The following is a 17,869-nucleotide window of genomic DNA, read 5'->3' as shown; positions in this document are numbered from 1 at the left end:
GCCTTGAAGATGTGTCCTCGATGAATTCCATAGCTACAAGAAAATTAGTTCTGCCAAAAGCCACATGTGTTTGGAAGAGGACCCCAGGCCTCAGATGACCCCACTCCCAGCAGACACTGTGACTGCAGCTTTGTGAGACCCTGAGCAGAGGATCCTGATAATCCATGCCCGGACTCCTGACCCATAGAAACTGAGATGATGAATGGGTGTAGGTTGTTTTAAGCAGCTAAGTTTGAGGAAATTTATTACCACAGCAACAGAAAACTAATACACGTATCTAAGGCCCCCATTTGGCCAGAGACGAAGTTGGATGAACACAGCCCAGTCCACATGCTATGTAGGAGTCCCCGGCAGTCCTTGGAGATGCCAAAACAGAGAAGTTAGATGTCTCAGTCAAGGTCACACAGTCGGCAAGTGACCAAGTCAGGCTGGAAGCCAGGCCTGACCGACTCCAGGGCCTCCAAGGACCGGCTCCGTGGATAAGCCTGCAGGTGGTCAGCTCCCATGGTGACATGTGGTACCTTCTGGTGACGATGGGACCCCGAAGCCAGAAAGCAGCTGTGGAAGAAGCAGTTCCCACTCCCAGACTGGTTGCACCTCAACCCTACCTGGTCAGCTAGCTGAGTCATGGAGCCAGTCCCCAGGCATGGCCTCTCCCACGTCTCAGCCTCCCAGTCATGTCCAGCTCTCTGCGGCCCCACGGACTGTAGCCCGCCAGGCTCCTCTGTCCATGGGATTCTCCAGGCAAGAATACCGGAGTGGGTAGCCATTCCCTTCTCCAGGGGATCTTCCTGATCCAGGGATCCAACCCAGTTCTCCTGCATTGTGGGCAGATTCTTTACTATCTGAGTCACCAGCCCTCTGTTTATGTCCTTTATATCGCGTTTGCAGTCACTCCACAGGCACATCTGCCTGTCCCAGCCTCCATACTTGAACGTCAGCCCAGGGAGGATCCCCATGTGACAAGGGCTCCCAGTGCGCAGAGTAGGCACGGAACGACATTCACAGAACAGATTACGGAGTGAGACATGATGGCTTCTGCTCCTCCTCTGGATCCCTTTCTCTTCCTTTCACATGGCTCCATCCAGAGCCCTAGGTCTTCACAGACGGCTCCCTTCAGAAGGGATGAAGTCCCCACCCTTGCCAGTTCCACTGCAAGTCACCCACTCCACCCCACGAGGAGCTTCAGGGAGGAATACCCCCTGCTAGGCAGCCTGAAGCCTCCCAGTTTCCCAGACACGGCACTTGCTCCCTCTGCTGGCGAAAGTGGGCAAGTGCATGGCGGTCCCTCCACACTGGAGATGCTGGAAGGCAGGAGTAAGAGGCTCAGGTGGGCTCCAAGTCAGGAGGGGTGGGAGGGTTGAGGGGAATCAGTAACCTGGCCTGAGTCTTGCCACAGTGAGAGGGCACTGCCCTAAGGCTTGCAGCTCTGGAGCATACTCTGGCCTCAGCCCTACCCACAGGACTGGCAAAGCATCAAATGCCTCAGATGCTCTGTCTCCGCCAAGCAATGCTCGGATAGGGACCCCAGACCAGGAAGCAGGACAGGGCTTTCACCAGGAGAGCACATTACTCAGAGGGAAGGCATCCCTCTAGCAGATCAGCCCCTAGAGCTACCCAGTCCTACCCCCATGACAATAACAGCTAGCAAAGCACACCTACTACATCGCACACCTACTACATCTCACACCTCATCTATCCTTGCAGGGTAGGTACTCACCATATAGACTAGAGGCATAGCAAAGGTGGTGCAGTCAAAATCCGAACTCAGGTCAGTGTGACTCTGAAAGGCCCTGCTTTTTACATGCCCCGTCTAGGTGTGCCTCATGTTGTTGTTCACTTGCTCAGTCGCATCCAACTCTTTGTGACCCCATGGACTGCAGGATGCCAGGTTTCCCTGTCCATCACCAACTCCAGGAACTTGCTCAAGCTCTTGTCCATTGAATCAATCCACTGATGGTTGGATCCCACCCAACCATCTCATCCTCTGTCGTCCCTTTCTCCTCCTGCCTTCAATCTTTCCCAGCATCAGGGTCTTTTCCAATGAGTCAGCTATTCGCATCAGGTGGCCAAAGTATTGGAGCTTCAGCTTCAGTATCAAGTCCTTCCAATGGATATTCAGGGTTGATTTCCTTTAGGATTGACTGGTTTGATCTTGCAGTCCAAAGGACTCTCAAGAGTCTTCTCCAACACCATAGTTTGAAAGCATCAATTCTACATCCAAGGAAGCCTTCTTATCTAAGATGGGTCACATGTGGCTTCAGCCAAGGCTGGCTTGGGTGTGGCTAAAGCTGGGAGGTGCCTGGGATGGGAAAAGTCCTCCCAGGACCAGATAGCACCATGGACACCTCCTGGCTGGGTGACCTTAAACAAATCACTTAACCTCTCAGAACCACTGTATTCTCATCCATGAAAGAAGCAGAATTCTTGTGGTTGTGGGGATTAGAGACCATGTGTGTCAAGTTCCCAGCACAGAGCACCCAAGAATAAAAGAGCTGTTATTGCTTATGTCTCTCTCTGATATTCCTCCCTTCGTGACTTGCCTCTAACAAATGGAATAAAGGGGAAATAATGATGCAACTGCAGAGAGCAGGTGATGAAAAGAACTGCATTTCCTCCATGTTTGCTTCTGGATCTCTCAATCCAGAGAAGCCAGATGCCACGTCATAAGGACACTCAAGCCGCCCACATGGCCTCCAGCCAGCAGCCAAATGAGTGAACATGGAAGTAAGTCCTCCACCCCCAGTCAAGCCTTCAGATAATGGCAGGCAGGCCTGGTCAACATCTTGACTGCAACCTCATGAGACATCCTGAGCCAGAGCTACCCAACTAAGCGGCTGAATTTCCCACCCACAGAAACTGTGGAGATAATGTTTGCTGTTTTAAGTTTGATGTTTATCAGAACAAAAACACAACTAAGACACTTTGTAATCAGCATCCTTGGACCAGCATTTGCTTTGGGGTTGAGTTGCCCCGGTCTCCTCCCCATCGCTGTAGTCACAGACAATCTGCATTGAGGAGGGTCCAGACCCTGTGGAACTGGCCATGGAAGAAAGAATAATAATTAATATTTACTGAGCATTTACCATCTGCCAAGCATTGAGCTAATAAGCACTTCACATTTATCTTTCTAATAAAAGTCCCAAGAGGGAAACACCATCATCCTTGTCTTACAGATGGGAAAACTGAGGTACCAAAAGGTTGAGTACCCACCCAAGATTACACACAGTAGCAGAGCTGGGGTGCGAATCCAGTGCCACGATTCCAGCCCCCAGAAGTGGTGCTCTAAGGACCATTTCCCTCTCCCGTCTCACCGCCAGCCCCCACCACCGCCACCGCCCACGTGCTCTCCTGTTAGCATGACTAACATGACTTCTAGACAAATCCCACCCAAATCCCGCCAGAGTTCTGAGACAAACCCCCACCCAGCCTGTTGTCCCTTCGCTAAGGCAGTGCCTTTTCCCACTCCCACCCTTCAGCTGCCCCAGCGCAGGTCACCCAGCATATTCATGGTGAAAGGTCCCTCCCTTCAAGTCATCCAGTCCAGCCCCCTCGCATTTGTTCAGATGCAGAGACAGTCCCAGGGAGATGCGATGGCTTATCTAAAGACAGACGCAGCCGAGGGAGCACAGAGGCTGGAATCCAATCTCCTGGCTCCTCTCAATCCAGGTGCACCCTGGGGCTCGCTTTCCATGGTCACTGCCTCCCACCCCCTACCCAGGTACCCCAGGTAGGTTCCACCTACCTACCCAGATACTGGGGATTGAAACTTGATGCCAAACTTCCCAGCATCCTCCATTAGCTCCAGCCCCAGAGGGAGACAGGAGGAGGGGGCTTATCTCCACCTGTGAGGTGGTGGTGTTCACCCCACCCCCATCCTCCCTGCCAGGCAGCCTTGATTAATGGGCTGGTGCTATCTTATCTCCCAGCTGCAGCAGTTAGGGATTAATAGGTGGTGGCAGGGCCCTGAGAGGACACATCCTGCCCCCAGATCAACCCAAGAGTTCTGCAGGAGGGCGGGGAGCAGAAGGAAAAGGGACCGCCATCTTGCTCACCCACCCAAACTGGCTGGGTCCCTGGGAAATGTACAAAGCACCCAGGACAGGGCCTGGCAATCAGTAGGGACTTAATCAATGGTAGCCCCTGTTACATCCTGCTGTTGTAAACTCTTGGGGGCCATCCCTGCCCTGGGGTTGAGCTGCCAAAGTCTCCACCAATGCACAGCCTATGGGTTAAGGAGAAATTTACCTCCCCACTCCAGCCTCAGGTGTCTCATCTATAAAATGGGGACAGGTTTGTGGTTTGGAAACCAGGCTGTAGGTCCGACATTATTTAGAGTGACTGGGAGTGAGTTGAGGGATTTACTTACCCATCTGTGAGGCTTCAGAAAACCCCTTCAAACTCAGCCTCAATTTTCTCAGCTGTAAAAGGGGTATGATAATATCTGCATTGCCCATCATGCGGGGTTGTTAGCATGTAACAACTTCTGGAAAATCCTGCCGGGACTGTTCCATGTCAAGAGTGCGGGTTCCCAGAGGGAGTCAGACACCAAACTCTGACCCAGGGGTTCACGCCGATACTAGTTGCTACTGACAGACTCAATCCCAAATCCAGGCTCAGCTTCGGGAGAGAAAGGTTGTTTGAGTCACAGGCCCTCCAGCTAGGACTAAGGAAGGTGGACCAGATGTTTTGCTAGCCCAGGTCAATTTCAGGTTACTTATTCCATTGCTCAAGTGCGACTGTTAGCAGCACCCCCTTTCACTCTCCTAGTGTTCCCCCTTGGAGAAGCAGTCATGTGGTCCCTAGGCTGAAGGAAGGAGATTCTATCCTCCCTCAAGGAAAGAGAGTCCCCATGTAACACTCAGCTGTGGCCAGCATAACTCCACTAGTTACGCTGAAGTCAGGCAGCTAACTCCACCAGGGCCATGCAGGGGCAGACTCAGAAGTCCAAGGCTGAAAGGACTGCCCCCAACCTCCTCCCTCGATTTCTCAAGAAACACATGATCACTTCCGAGGGAGAAGGAAGTATATGAAGATGAGTGAGGGATGGGAAGAAGGGACTTTCAGATGAACAGACAGAATAAGGGAAGAATGGATGAATGAAATGAGAGAAAGGAAAGAAAAACAGATGGATGGATATACAGGGAGAGTGGATGAATGGAAAAAAGGAAGGATGGAAAGATATTGAAAGAGGGATAAAAATGGATGGACAGACAAGGGGAGGGATGGAAAGAGAGGAACATCAGAGCCCTTTGATGGCCGCCAGCCCTTTGACAGAGCACAGCAAACAGGGAGCGCAGCAGCAGGTTTGCTTTCCAGAAGGACATACAGATGACCCTTTGGGGTCCCAAGAAGACAGTCTTCCCTCCCCGACTCCAAAGACCTTCCTAGGACAACTCCTTCCAATTCACTCCCTGCCTCTTCCCGCTGCCCCTGCCACAAAGGGCAAAGGGCAGTGCAGCCAGAGAACTATCTGCTATCAGCCCCATTTACCCCAACCCTGTTTACTCTGGGTCTGCAATTAACAGAGTCGCCTTCCCGGGTCAGTTAATAGTGGGGGGCTTGAAAATGCCCTGGGAGTCCCGACAAGTCTGGTTACCCGTTGATGAGCAATGGGGAGCTGATGGCAGCTACTCCTTAATCCTCTTCCGAGGTATCCCATCGGCCACCCTGCCCTGACTCACACACCCAGGTCCCAGGCAGCTCTTAGGTCAGGAAGGCTGACGTGGGATGGTGCTGAAAACCCTGCCTCAAGGTATGCAGGGGCAGCTGGGGTCCTGGATCTGCCTTCACCTGGGCAGCCCCCAGGATCAGGGTAAAAGTACTGTGTAGTCTAGGGGTGAAGATCATGGGCACTGGGAAGGGACCAGACCCAAGTTTATAGACCCACCTCTTCTCACTTACCAGCTGTGTGACCTTGGGCAAGTGATTTAATCCCTTTGAGTCCCAGTCTTGCCCTCTATAAAATAGGGATGATGGCAAGTCAGACCCACTTCAAATGATGCTGTGAGGATGGAACAAGTTAACTTACAAAACATACCAAGCATGTCAGGCATCAGCCACAGCTTTGGGCTCCTTTAGGGAACCTGGGGCACCCTTCTTAGCCTCTTCATCCTTCAGGCTCCTTCCCCTCTCCCCTGGGATCCCCTTAGGTACCAGCAGATAATAGGAGGTTCTGTTTCTTCACTGGCCCAGAGACAGTCCAGAGGTTCCTGGATGTCCAGTACAGTAGCCACCAGTCACACGGGGTTATTTACATTTAAATTAACTAAAATTAATATTATTCAGCCAATGGTGGCTCAGTGGTAAAGAATCCATTTGCCAGTGCAGGAGACATGCATTTGATCCTTGAGTTGGGAGGATCCCCTGGAGAAGGAAATGGCAACCCACTCCAATATTCTTGCCTGGAGAATCCCATGGACAGAGGAACCTGGCGGGCTACAATCCATGGGGTCACAAAAAAGTCAGACACAACTGAGCAATTAAACAACAATAGAAAGGACTACAGAACTGAGTCATGCTACAACATGGATAAACCTCAAAAACATTCTGCTAAGTGAAAGAAGCCAGGCAAGAAAGTTCATATACTCTATGAGCAGATTCCGATGAGATGTCCATAACAGGCAAATCCATAGAGATAGAAGCAGCCTGATGGTTTCCAGGAGCTGCGGGCAGGCAGAATGGGGAGAAACTGCTTAATGTGGACCTAAGAGTTGCCTTTCGGGGTGACAAGAATTTTCAGAACTAGATAGAAATGGTGGTGTCTAACATCATGAACGTACTCAATGCCACTGAAGTATTCACTTTAAAATGGTTAATTTCATGTTATGTGAATTTCATCTCACTAAAAATAATAATAATGATTTAGAATTCAGTCCCTTAGTAGCCGGAGCCGCATTTTAAGTGCCCAGTAACCACATGTGGATTGCTGTCCAGTCAGTAAGTCGTGTCCAGCTCCTTGGACTGAAGTACACCAGACCTCCCTGTCCTTCCCCATCTCCCAGAGTTTGCTCAAACTCATATCCATTGAGTCAGTGATGCCGTGGCTCCCAAATTAGAGGACCCAGATACAGAACATGTCCATAACCGCAGAGAGCTTTTAAAACAAGCTTGACCTTCAGGTAATCAAATAATACTAGTGGTAAAACCTCTTCACATACATTATCTCATCTGAACTCTCACCAGGATGGCATTTACTTTTACAACATTGGGAAACTGGGACCCAGAAAAGGGGGAACTTACACAGGGAGAGGTAGGCCAAGGACCTGTGCTGGGGTCTCTGAGCCTCTGAGGTCCTTTCCGCCCTCCACAGTCAGCTCCAGGAAGTAACAACCAGACTCCCTGGCTGTCTGGCTGTCCTGCTAACCTTCCTGCTTTCTGCAGAAGGACCTTGGCATCCATTTAAAGCAGGCGAGGCTATGAAAGTGTACAGTCTGGAAGCTGAAGGGTGTCTGGTTCCTGCTTGCAAAAACTGTGGGGAAGAGGACTTATTGCCAAGTGATTTGGAATTCTAACAAAAATTCCAGGAAGCCAGAGGCTGGGTAATGAGTGGAGGGGAAAGAATGCACCTTCCGATGACCCCAAGTTGCCTGGCCACGTAACTAGGTCCAGAGGGCACTGACCACTTTGTCTCTAGTTGACCTTCAGCTGTCTTCAGAGCCCTTCAGGGTGGGCTGAAAAGGCCTGAAAGTTTTTCTGTCTTAATCTGGCATAATCCAGATTGGGGCAAAGGAAAAGCATGGAAAGTTGGAGAGTCAGAACTTTGTTCAATTCTAGCTCTATCACTTACTGCCTGGATGGCCTTGAGTAAGATGCTTAACCTCTCTGAGCCTCAGTTTCTTTATCTGCAAAACAACTGACTGTTCTGAAGATGTGATCTGTTATCCCAAGATAACAGATGTGACTCCCAAACACCATCTAAAGATGAATTATCTTCACTGGGACCCAAGCAGTTCTCAACCACTATCCTTTTAAGGATCTCACCTGAAGTATGAAGCTCAGGGAAGTCTTAAGATTAAAATCCTCATCAGTAATATTACTAATAGTAGCAACGGTGCTGGCATGAGCCAGACTCACTGAAAGGTGATTATGAAATAGCAGACAGAGGGATGGGCTGGCTGCCCTGCCTGTACTCAAAATATGTGTGGTGGAGTCAGATCATCTGGAATCCTCCCAGCTGTGCGACCCTGGGCAAGTTCCTCAGTCATCTCTGACTTCTCGTCTGTAAACCAGAATGATAATAACATCTACCTCTCAGCCTTATTGAGAGGTTTAAATGAGATGAGAAAGCACTTAGCAACATTCCCAGACATCCCAAACACCGTTTACTAATCAGAGCTGGGTGCCGCAGAAGCTAAGAAGGTATGCGTACTTGGCGTTCTCAGTCATGTCTGACTCTTTGTGACTCTATGGACTGTAGCCCACCAGGCTCCTTTGTCCATGGGATTGCCATGCCCTCCTGCAGAGGATCTTCCTGACCCAGGGATCAAACCCATGTCTCCTCCGTCTCCTTCATTGCAGGCAAATTCTTTACTACTGAGCCACCAGGAAAGCCCAAGAAGGATATGAACCCAGCTAATTACACCCCCAGGCAGAGGAGGCAGGTTGTGTGGAGCTTCCAGAAGGGAAGAGTTCTCATTTTAGCCTCAAGGAGGCCCATGAGCCTTGGAAAGTGGCTAGTCCATGAACAGGAGGAGGAGTGGAAGTGATGAGCTGGCATGACCCCCTCCACGGCCAGTATTTCCCATCTGGGTCCCCACATCACTGCATCAGAACCACGCAGGAGTGACACGTGCTGAACTAGAATCTGCAGGTGGCCCAGTAATCTGAATAGGTATTTTAACCAGCTTCACACTGCAAATTTGGGAACCTCTCTCCCCTCCTGGCTGTGGGGTGTGCCCTGTGACAGCCCACGTCAGCCAGCCTAGTCAAGGTAGATCCAGGGGGCAGCGACAATTCACAGGCATGGGAAGTTAACCCCAGATGTCATGTGCCCATCATAATACTTTTAACAACTAAACAGAAACAGAAACCATGGGACAAATGTAGGGGTGAGGAGTAACGTGTAGTAAAGTGCAGACACTGACTGATGTCAGGATATGACCAACGGATTAGGGTAGTGAAAGTGTTACTCACTCAGTCGTGTCTGACTCTTTGCGACCCCATGGACAGTAGCCCACTGTCCATGGAATTCTCCAGGCCACAGAATACTGGAGCCCATTGCCATTTCCTTCTCCAGGGGATCTTCATGACCCAGGGATCAAACTTGGGTCTCCTGCATTGCAGGCAGATTCTTTACCATCTGAGCCACCAGAGATTCATTTTTTGACCAATGATTCAGGGTAACCACTGACCAATCAGAACAGAGGTCTGAGCAATCAGAACATTCAGAACAGCCAAACAGGGCCCAGTTGGCTGCACATGACCCTGGAGAGAGTCCACGCTGGTCAGGGGCCACAGTGGGGGACAGGAATGCTTGGGGGCAGGGCTCTGGGCCCCACCACAGCCCTCACCACAGCTGCCCCCTTCTCACCTGCCTTATCTGCTGAGTTCCCACAAGCCACATCATTTGAACAGGATCGCCTTACTTTAAAAACACCACTGGCAAAAAGCATTGATCTTCACGGGGCCCTGTTGGCCTTTGGGGCAGAACAAGTCCTGGTCCCGCAGGGCTGGACTGGATGAGGCAGTGATTTAGCATCCTTGATCCCTGCCCAGTAAATACTAGCAGCAGCCCCCAGTGGTCCTGATGACCAAACGAGGTGTGGGGGCGGGGGGGTGCAGCCTATCCATCCAGCTGGGAAGCACTTCTCCAACAACTGAGAGTCAAGACATGGAGCAACCAGCCTAAAGCCACGGCACAGTGGATGAGGCCAAGCCCAAATCTCAGACAAACCTTATCGGGGCCTCAGTTTCCCAGCAGTGGGCTGGAGGGGAGTAGGGGCCCCTTTCAGAGAGCCTTGGGTGGGGCACCCATGCCTTGAACCCCCAACAACTGGAAGAACGAGCACCAGGTAGCCCCACTGTGGCCTGAACCATCAGCGTCAGAGCACAGTAGACGCATTCTGGGGCCAGGCAAAGAAGCTGCGACCACCTCGGTGGCCCTCGGGGCAAGTGCCCAGCAGTTCCCAGGCCAGGGCCCCAGCTCCTTCCCAGCCAAGGACAATCACTCCATTGGCCGGGGTGGGGGAGAAGAGACTCACTGGCCCTGCCCAGCTTCTCCCCACCCGCACCCTCTCCTTAATGAGGCCATTGTCTGCCCAGGGTTCCCTCAACAGCTGGCCCCCACCCCACCACTCCTGCCCTGGGTTTCCCCTCCACGGCCTGCCCTCCAGGACCTCCTAGGGGCTTCCTGACTTCCTCCCCTGCGCCAGGAGCACAAAGTTCCCTGGGGCGTCTCTGACCTACAGTTCCCCTTACAGGACCAGGCACTTCCCTCTCCCAGTCTCTGTTTTTTAAATAATCAAAGATGCACGGACTGCCAATTCTTCTGTTTGGCATGAGAGAGGGAGTTCCATCCTGTGAGAGTGTGATTCCAGCTGAAAGCAAAGAAATCTGCTCTTATATTTACAGGCAAATGAACCATCCTATGTTGATTTGTAGAAACATGGAGAATAATTTATGGAGCTTTAATAGTGCCTCCCAAACTCTGGGTGGTCAGGAGCCAGCGGAATAGAGAACAGCTATCAGCTGAAACATTTTGTAAATGTGGGGTTCCCAGGGCCCCCTGCAGCCACAGCTGGGGCTGAGAGAGTGGGGGCCCTGCACTGACTGCCTCCTGTGATTGCACAAAACTCTTTCAGTACTTACACTAGAGCACTTTTAAGAATCTTCAGGTACTTCTTATTTAATCTTACCAGCAAATCTGCAAAAGGAAAGTCCCCATTTTGCAGATGGGGAAACTGAGGCATGAGGAGTTGTGTCTTACCCAAGTTCCCACATAAGCAGTAGAAGCAAAAGCCTAATCGTAGGTGCCTTTGACTCTGTGTCCACTGCTCATTTCTCCTCCACAGAGCTGCTTTGGGGCACCTCTCCACCCTGCAACCAGGTACTCACTCTAGCTACGACTAGAGGCTATCAGCTGGCTGTCCCTCTAGACCTCACACTCCCTGAGGGCGGTAGCCCAGCCAACGGGGGCCAAACCGCTGCAGCCCCATTACTTGAGTCCCACTGAAGTACCTGCTGAGCTCTAGGGACCCCCTCCCCTGCAAAGCTGTTTGGGTCAGGGCTGGACAGGGTAGACCTGCCCCCAGCCCTTCTCAGATGCAAGTCACAAGTCACAGAGGGAAATCCTGGGTTCAAGTCCATGCCCTGCTCTTTGGCTATGTGACTCTGAGCAAGTTGCTGAACTTCTCTAGGTCTCAATTTTCTCATATTATATGGGGAAGATAATGCCTCCATCATGGTGCTGGTAGAATAATTAAACGAGGCAATGGATGGGAAAGCACAGAACATAATGCCAGGGACCTAGGATGCACTAAACAAGTGTTCAAGAGAGTAGGGGGGAAGGGGGAGGTCTTCACGAGCTTCGAGGGCCTGTCCATCACCCCCCGTCCCACAGCAAGCACCTGATACCTCTCAGCCTACCCACTGAGTCCTCAGTGGCTCTCCCCACAGTCACCCTACAGCCCTTCTGATCTTCCCTGGGCCTCCCAAGAATTCCAAAAGAACCCAAGAAAGGTTAAAGGACGGTGGCTCCCACCTGAACCCACTTGGCTCCAAAGATTCCTTTCTTCTACTTCCTTCCACCAAGTATTCATCCATCCAATCAGTCATTCATTCATGCAACATGTATTGAGCATCTCCTACATGACTGGCAGCATGCTAGGAGCCAGAGAAACGGAAATGGACAAGACAAGTCTTGCCCTTGGGGAACCCTCAGCCTACTAGGAAGCCAGAAACCGAAAAAAAAAAAAAATCTAGAGAGATGATGGCCAGGAGATGAGGATCGCACAAGGAGGTCTGGAGTTCTATGAGTTCTCCCAGCCAAGAGGCCTCAACTAACTAGAGCCTTGGGAGGAACTCTATAAGGCACTAGAATTATTATCCTCATTTTATAGATGAGGAGACTGAAGCACAGACAGGTTAAATAACTTGCCCAAGGTCAAGGAGCATTGCTGAAATTAGAATCCAGTCCTGCTCCAGAGTTCATGGTCTTTTTTTATTACTATTTAATATTTGGCTGTGCCTCCCAGCATGCAGGATCGTAGTTCCCTGATCAGGGAACTAACCGGTGTCCCTTGCAGTGGAAGTGTGGAGTCTTAACCACTGGACCACCAGGGACGTCCCCAGAGTTCGTGGTCTTAACCCAAACATGTGGGTGCCTCTCTGAGTTGCTTCTAGCTGGGTTGCCCACCAGCCACAGCCTCAGGGCTCCCAGGTGTGCGAGGGGAATGTTACTTGTCCTTCTCTCCATCCCAGCCCTGTCCAGAGAACACCAGCCATGCCCACCCTCCACCTTACTTCCTGCTGTACCTCAGACAGGCATTCTTAGAGCTAGACCAAGACCCAGGCCCAGGACAAGTCTGGCCTCTCCTTTTTTTTGCAGAACCACATGAGATCCAGGACAAATGGAAAACCTGCCGGTGTCCAAGCTCCTGGAAGGGAAGACTAGGTCACCTCCCTGGCCACTCGACTCAGTGGCAGTAAGCCCAGGCCCTCCAGGACAAGGCCCCCGCTGCCCCGAGATCCTGAGCAGACCTTCCTGAACTGCTGCCCAGAGGCAGGTTGTGCAGCAGGAAGGTGGGGACAGCTACAGGCCTGTGGGATACATGTTGACTTTGCAGTTGACAAAACTAAAATGCTGGAAAGAAAAACAGTGCTGTCAGTGTGGTAGGAAGAGCACTGGACTGGGAGTCAGGGAGGTCAAGTTCTAGCTTCCTCATATAGGGAGTGGTGGGGGATGGGAGGATGCTGGGCGACAGTAGTCATGGGTCCCCACTCGCACTAATACTTCTCTTCATTTCACAGACCAATCCCCCTGGGCTTTTTGCTGAACACTCAGCGGCAGTTGCTATGAAGACAGGTGTCCCAGCAGGGGAACACTGAGACTGCAAAAGGCAGGTAATTCCAGGAGGCTCTGGAATAAAGACGAGATTCAGTCTCACGTCCTCAGGCATCCCATTCCCCCGGGAGGCAGGCAAGCTTGTGCTGGCAAGACCTCCACACAGCCAGGGACAGGGATTTCCCTGGTGGTCTAGCAGCTAAGACACTGCACTCCCAATACAGGGGGCCCAGGTTCCGTCCCAGGTCAGGGAACTAGATCCCATATGCCCCAACTAAGACCCAAGCAGCCAAATAAATAAATAAAAATAAATATTAAAAAAAAGAGCTGGGAACAGAAAAGGTCCCACCTTGGGCCAAGGACAAAGTCAGCCTCATCTCCATCATCATCCCAAAGCCCTTCCTTTTCATTATTCTCAAGATAGTCCCATGGAGAATGCAGGACAGAGACTGTGTTCCTCACTTCACAGATGAGGAAACAGACTCGGGGTGTGGGAAGACTTGCTATTAAGCTGAAAACACACAACTGAGATCTTCCGACTCCAAGCACGGTGCGCTCCCCCACTGGGACACGCCTCCCCCAGAGGCCTTGGAGGGGCACGAACATGCCAGATCTCTTGCTATAGCTCTGTTTTAGCACTTGTCACAGATCTACTATACACCGGGCGCTCTGCCACGTGCTTCTCTCATCCTGTATCCAGTAAATCCTCACCACCACCCAGTAAATAAATGTTACCAACCACATTTTGCAAATAAAAAAATTCAGGTCCAAAATCCAATAGACATATGTCCAAAGACACACAACTAGGATGCAGTTGGAATTCACCACCAGTCAGTCTGACTCAAAGCCCTGACTCCTCCCACGACGCTTCACGGCTTTCATGAGTCCACATGGGCCAGTATAGACACTCTTTCTCATGTACGCCTAGCCCATAGCAGGTGCTAGCTAAATGTTAGTTCATGAAATCATTTTTCCCATGACTAAAGATTAAAAGGAACAAAGGAGGCTATTTCAAACAGATAAAAATTACAATCCAACCAGAACACATAATAATCACAAAACTTTATGCTTCTAACAATGCAGCCTCAAAGTGTAAAAAACAAAACTGAATCAAAAGAAAAAAGAAAAGAAAAATTAGCGAACCCACAAAGTAGATTTTATACACCTCTATCAGAAATGAACAGAGGAAATAAGCCAGTGGTTCTTAAACTTTTTGATCTCAGGACCTCTTTACACCCTTAAAAATTGAAATTTTAAATTAAAGAACTTCTGTCTATATAGATTTATACCTATTAGTATCTACCATGGTTAAAATGAAAACTGAAAAAAAATATTAATTCATTTCAAACAACAATAATACACCCATTATGTTGACATAAATAACAAATTATGTGAAAAATAATTATATTTTACAAAACAAAAAAAAAAATAGTGAAAAGAGTGGCACCGTTTTACACTTTTGCAGTCTCATTCATGTCTAGGTTAACAGAAGACAGCCAGATATCACCTGCATTCAATCTGTTGTTAAATGTTGTTTTGGTTGACATATATGGAAAAAATTTGGCTTTACATAGAAATGTAAAAAAGAGAGTATTTTTTTAAAAAAGAGAGTATTTTAATAGCCTTTTCAGATATTATGGCTATCAAATTGATACTGCCAAGATATTGACATGTGGCAGTTCCTTCAATGTTGGTTGTAATGTAGAATCTGAATCCACATCAATAAACTTTTGTTACTTAACAAAATTAAATTCTTAAAATTCATTGGTCTATCTTGCACTTTGAGTAGATCTTCAAATTACATACAATTTTGACCTTGTAGACTCCCTAAAAGGCACGTGAGGACCCTCAAGGGAACCCTGACTACAAGGAGAACTACTGAAGTAGGCACTGAAAAAGCAGGAAAATAGGGACTTCCCTGGTGATCCAGTGGTTAAGAATCTATGATCCCAATCACAGGGATCCTGGGTCTGGGGAATAAGCTCCCGAACAAGCTCCCACATGCTGCAACTAAGACCCCATGCAGCCAAAAAGAAAAGAAGAAAAAATGTTGGTTTTGATAACTTTAACTAGCCAGGTTTTTTTTTTTTTTGGCCCCACTGCACAGCTTGAGGGATCTTAGCAAGGAGTCCTAACCACTGAACCACCAGAGAATTCCCCATAATTCCCCAGAATCCCCAATCAAAGAGTCATCTGTGTAGAACTTTGTTCACAACAAACCATGAGTACACATTGTTTTGAACAAGCAAGTTCCTTCATCAGCTGGGGGAAACATGCTGCCTGGACAGACAGCAGACGCTCCCGGATGGACAGATGTCCAGCATGCCAAGTGTTTCGCCCAGTTGCCCTGGCCCTGGAGCAGGCTCATCAGGAAGGGAGAGACCACATCAGAGCACAGCCTCCTCCTTTCTCTGGCACCAGGGCCAAAGTAATCAGCCAGCCTAGCCACACAGAGAGAGCTTCCCTGAATGGCAGCCCCAGGCTCAGCCCCCACCCAGGTTTGGTTTTTATGAAGGGCTTCCCACCTCAATTTCATCACGGGCCCCATATCCAGGAGCCTCAGGGGCCCCCAAGCAGAATTATCAGGTAAAGCCTACCCATATTCCTCTTCCAGGAGGTTTCCAGCCTCACCCCTCTGCCCTTCAGAGGCCCTGGAGCTGCCAGGTACAGACGCCCCTGGCTCTCAGACCACGTGCAGTTCTTACATAAGCAGTCTAGAAACAATGCTTCACTCTGTCCAGGTCAGGCACTGGGATACCAAAAAACAGCATAGGAGACCAGCTGCCCAGGGAGCCAGCACCTTGTTCAACCACCTGGGAGCTCCAACACTCTTGCCAGTGCCCCAAACCACACTTCCCCTGGAGTAGAGAAGCTCTGCCAAGCCCAGGGCAGGGGGTGAGGGGTAAGCCGGAGTGCAGGGAGCAGAATTGCTGCTCAGAGTCCCAAGTAGGAGCCAGGGCCAAGGTGTCCGAGTGAGCTTTCAGAGCATACACCACATTTATCTCCTAAAGTCACACACTCCTTGGCGAGCTAACATTCCTGGATGCCTATTATGTGCTGGCATTGTGCAGGAGGCTGTCTTTCCATGCACCACTTTGTTTGCCCCTCACAATATCTGCTGAAGAGGGTCTATTTCACAAACAAGGAAATGAAGGGTCAGAATAGCTAAGTATTTGCCCAAGGTCATCACTCATAGAATATACATTCAGACATGAACCTGGCTCTTTCTGTCTGCAGAGTCCAAGATCTTGCACCCTGCAGGAAACGGTCCTTCACCTTCTGAGTGGTCATCCCAGAACCTCTCACGCTGGAGTTGGGAGAGGGAGAAACGGGAGGAAAGTGTGTTCCAATTAGGTCATCCTGGACATCAAAATAACAGAGGGCTGTTCTACCCGAGGGTTCTGTCTGCCTAATTTTCCTCTGCCTCCTTGGCCATGTCTTGCTTCTTTTTCTCAAAACTAGATCAGATAAGGCAGGCCTGATGTCTTTTGTATTTCTGTATCCCCATCTGTGGGATACACATCTCACTGGATACACTGCAAGGATACACTGCCTTGCACACAGTAAGTGTTTTGTGTGTGTCCTTTGACTATTAAGAGAAGTAAGTAGTCCTTCACTGCTCTCCACTACCACTGCAAGGATAGATCCGTGGGAAGATGGGAGCCTTGGAGACATTCAGGAGAATGGGGTGGGGAGGATTTTAGGGCAAGAGTGTAGGGGGCAGGAGCCCCAGAACTTCTTCACCTAGCTCAGAGCACCCCAAACCCTGCTATAAGACTCCTCCCCAGGATACCCTCTCCAACAAAGGCTGGGGAGTCAGGTCTCCAGTTAGGTTCTCAGGAAGGAGCCCCCCATCCCACCCCACCTCTAAGCCTCTTGGCCAAAGCTCTTCCCACAGGAAAGCCAATGGAAGGCTGAATCCATATGGACCCCAAACATGGGGTCCCTGAAACCCTGCCCCCTCTCTGATACCTCCCTGGATATCCTCCTCAATTCCTTCCTTCTCTAGGCTCCCAGAGGAGGTACACTCTCCTCCCTCAGCATTTCCTACTCTAGGCTGAAATTTATCTTAGGGCTGAATAGCTTCCCTGGTCTTTGGAACCAAACATCTGGATTCAAATCATGGCTCCTTCATCTGACAGCAACGTGACCAAGGGCCAGTTACTTCACTTCTCTGAATCTCCCTCCCCACCCCACTCCCACCCCTCTACAGACACACAGAGTCACTAAGCCTACAGACGCAGAATCCAGAACCCCTGGTCATGACCCGGCTCTGACTCTTGGAACCAGATCTGGATTCAAGTCCTGGCTCCAATCCCTACTTAATCTTTTTAGGTCAGTGCCTTTATCTGTAAAGTGCAGATAGTAGTAGTACCTACCCATCTTATACCATTATTGTGAGAATTAAATGAGGTGGTTTATGCAATGTGGTCAGAAAGGCTGGACACATAGGAAGCACCCAATAAGTATTAGCCATCATTGGAAATAGATGATCAGGTTATGAAGTGCTGTGCAGTGTCTGAGGCACTAAATAAGTGCTCACTAAACAGCAGGTATGATTATCTTGGCCCCCACTGAGCTGGGATGTCCGGGAGGTGGGCTCTGGATCACATCCGTCTCTGACTCCCCAGCCGTCAGCACAGCTGCCTGGAACCAGGCAGGAGCTCCATAAATGCTTGAGCACTGGGGGTGAAGCACTTGCCCGGCTGGACAAGGAGGGTGTGAGCAGCCAGAAGCCTCCTGCCGGGAAAGGGGAGAACCGAGGTGTCATGAAAGAGAAAACAGAGCAGAAGGGTAAAGGCCGAGACGGAGAGATAACCAAGTGAAGTGAGTGAGAAAAGGAACAGGAGAGGCTGTGTCGGAGAG

At 50.1% G+C, this 17,869-nt stretch overlaps 1 protein-coding gene across 8 annotated transcripts in view; it reads right to left on the bottom strand.

The window, feature by feature from the left end:
• The window catches only part of ZFYVE27 (zinc finger FYVE-type containing 27), a 106,475-nt gene that overhangs the window by 54,219 nt on the left and 34,387 nt on the right, over positions 1-17,869 (bottom strand). The gene's annotated exons all lie outside the window — the stretch shown is intronic.

This window comes from Odocoileus virginianus, chromosome 7 (genome assembly GCF_023699985.2).
Source record: "Odocoileus virginianus isolate 20LAN1187 ecotype Illinois chromosome 7, Ovbor_1.2, whole genome shotgun sequence".
Taxonomy (NCBI): Eukaryota; Metazoa; Chordata; class Mammalia; order Artiodactyla; family Cervidae; genus Odocoileus; species Odocoileus virginianus.
The sequence above is the reverse complement of the archived record's forward strand: the minus strand, read 5'-3'. Positions and strand labels throughout refer to the sequence as shown.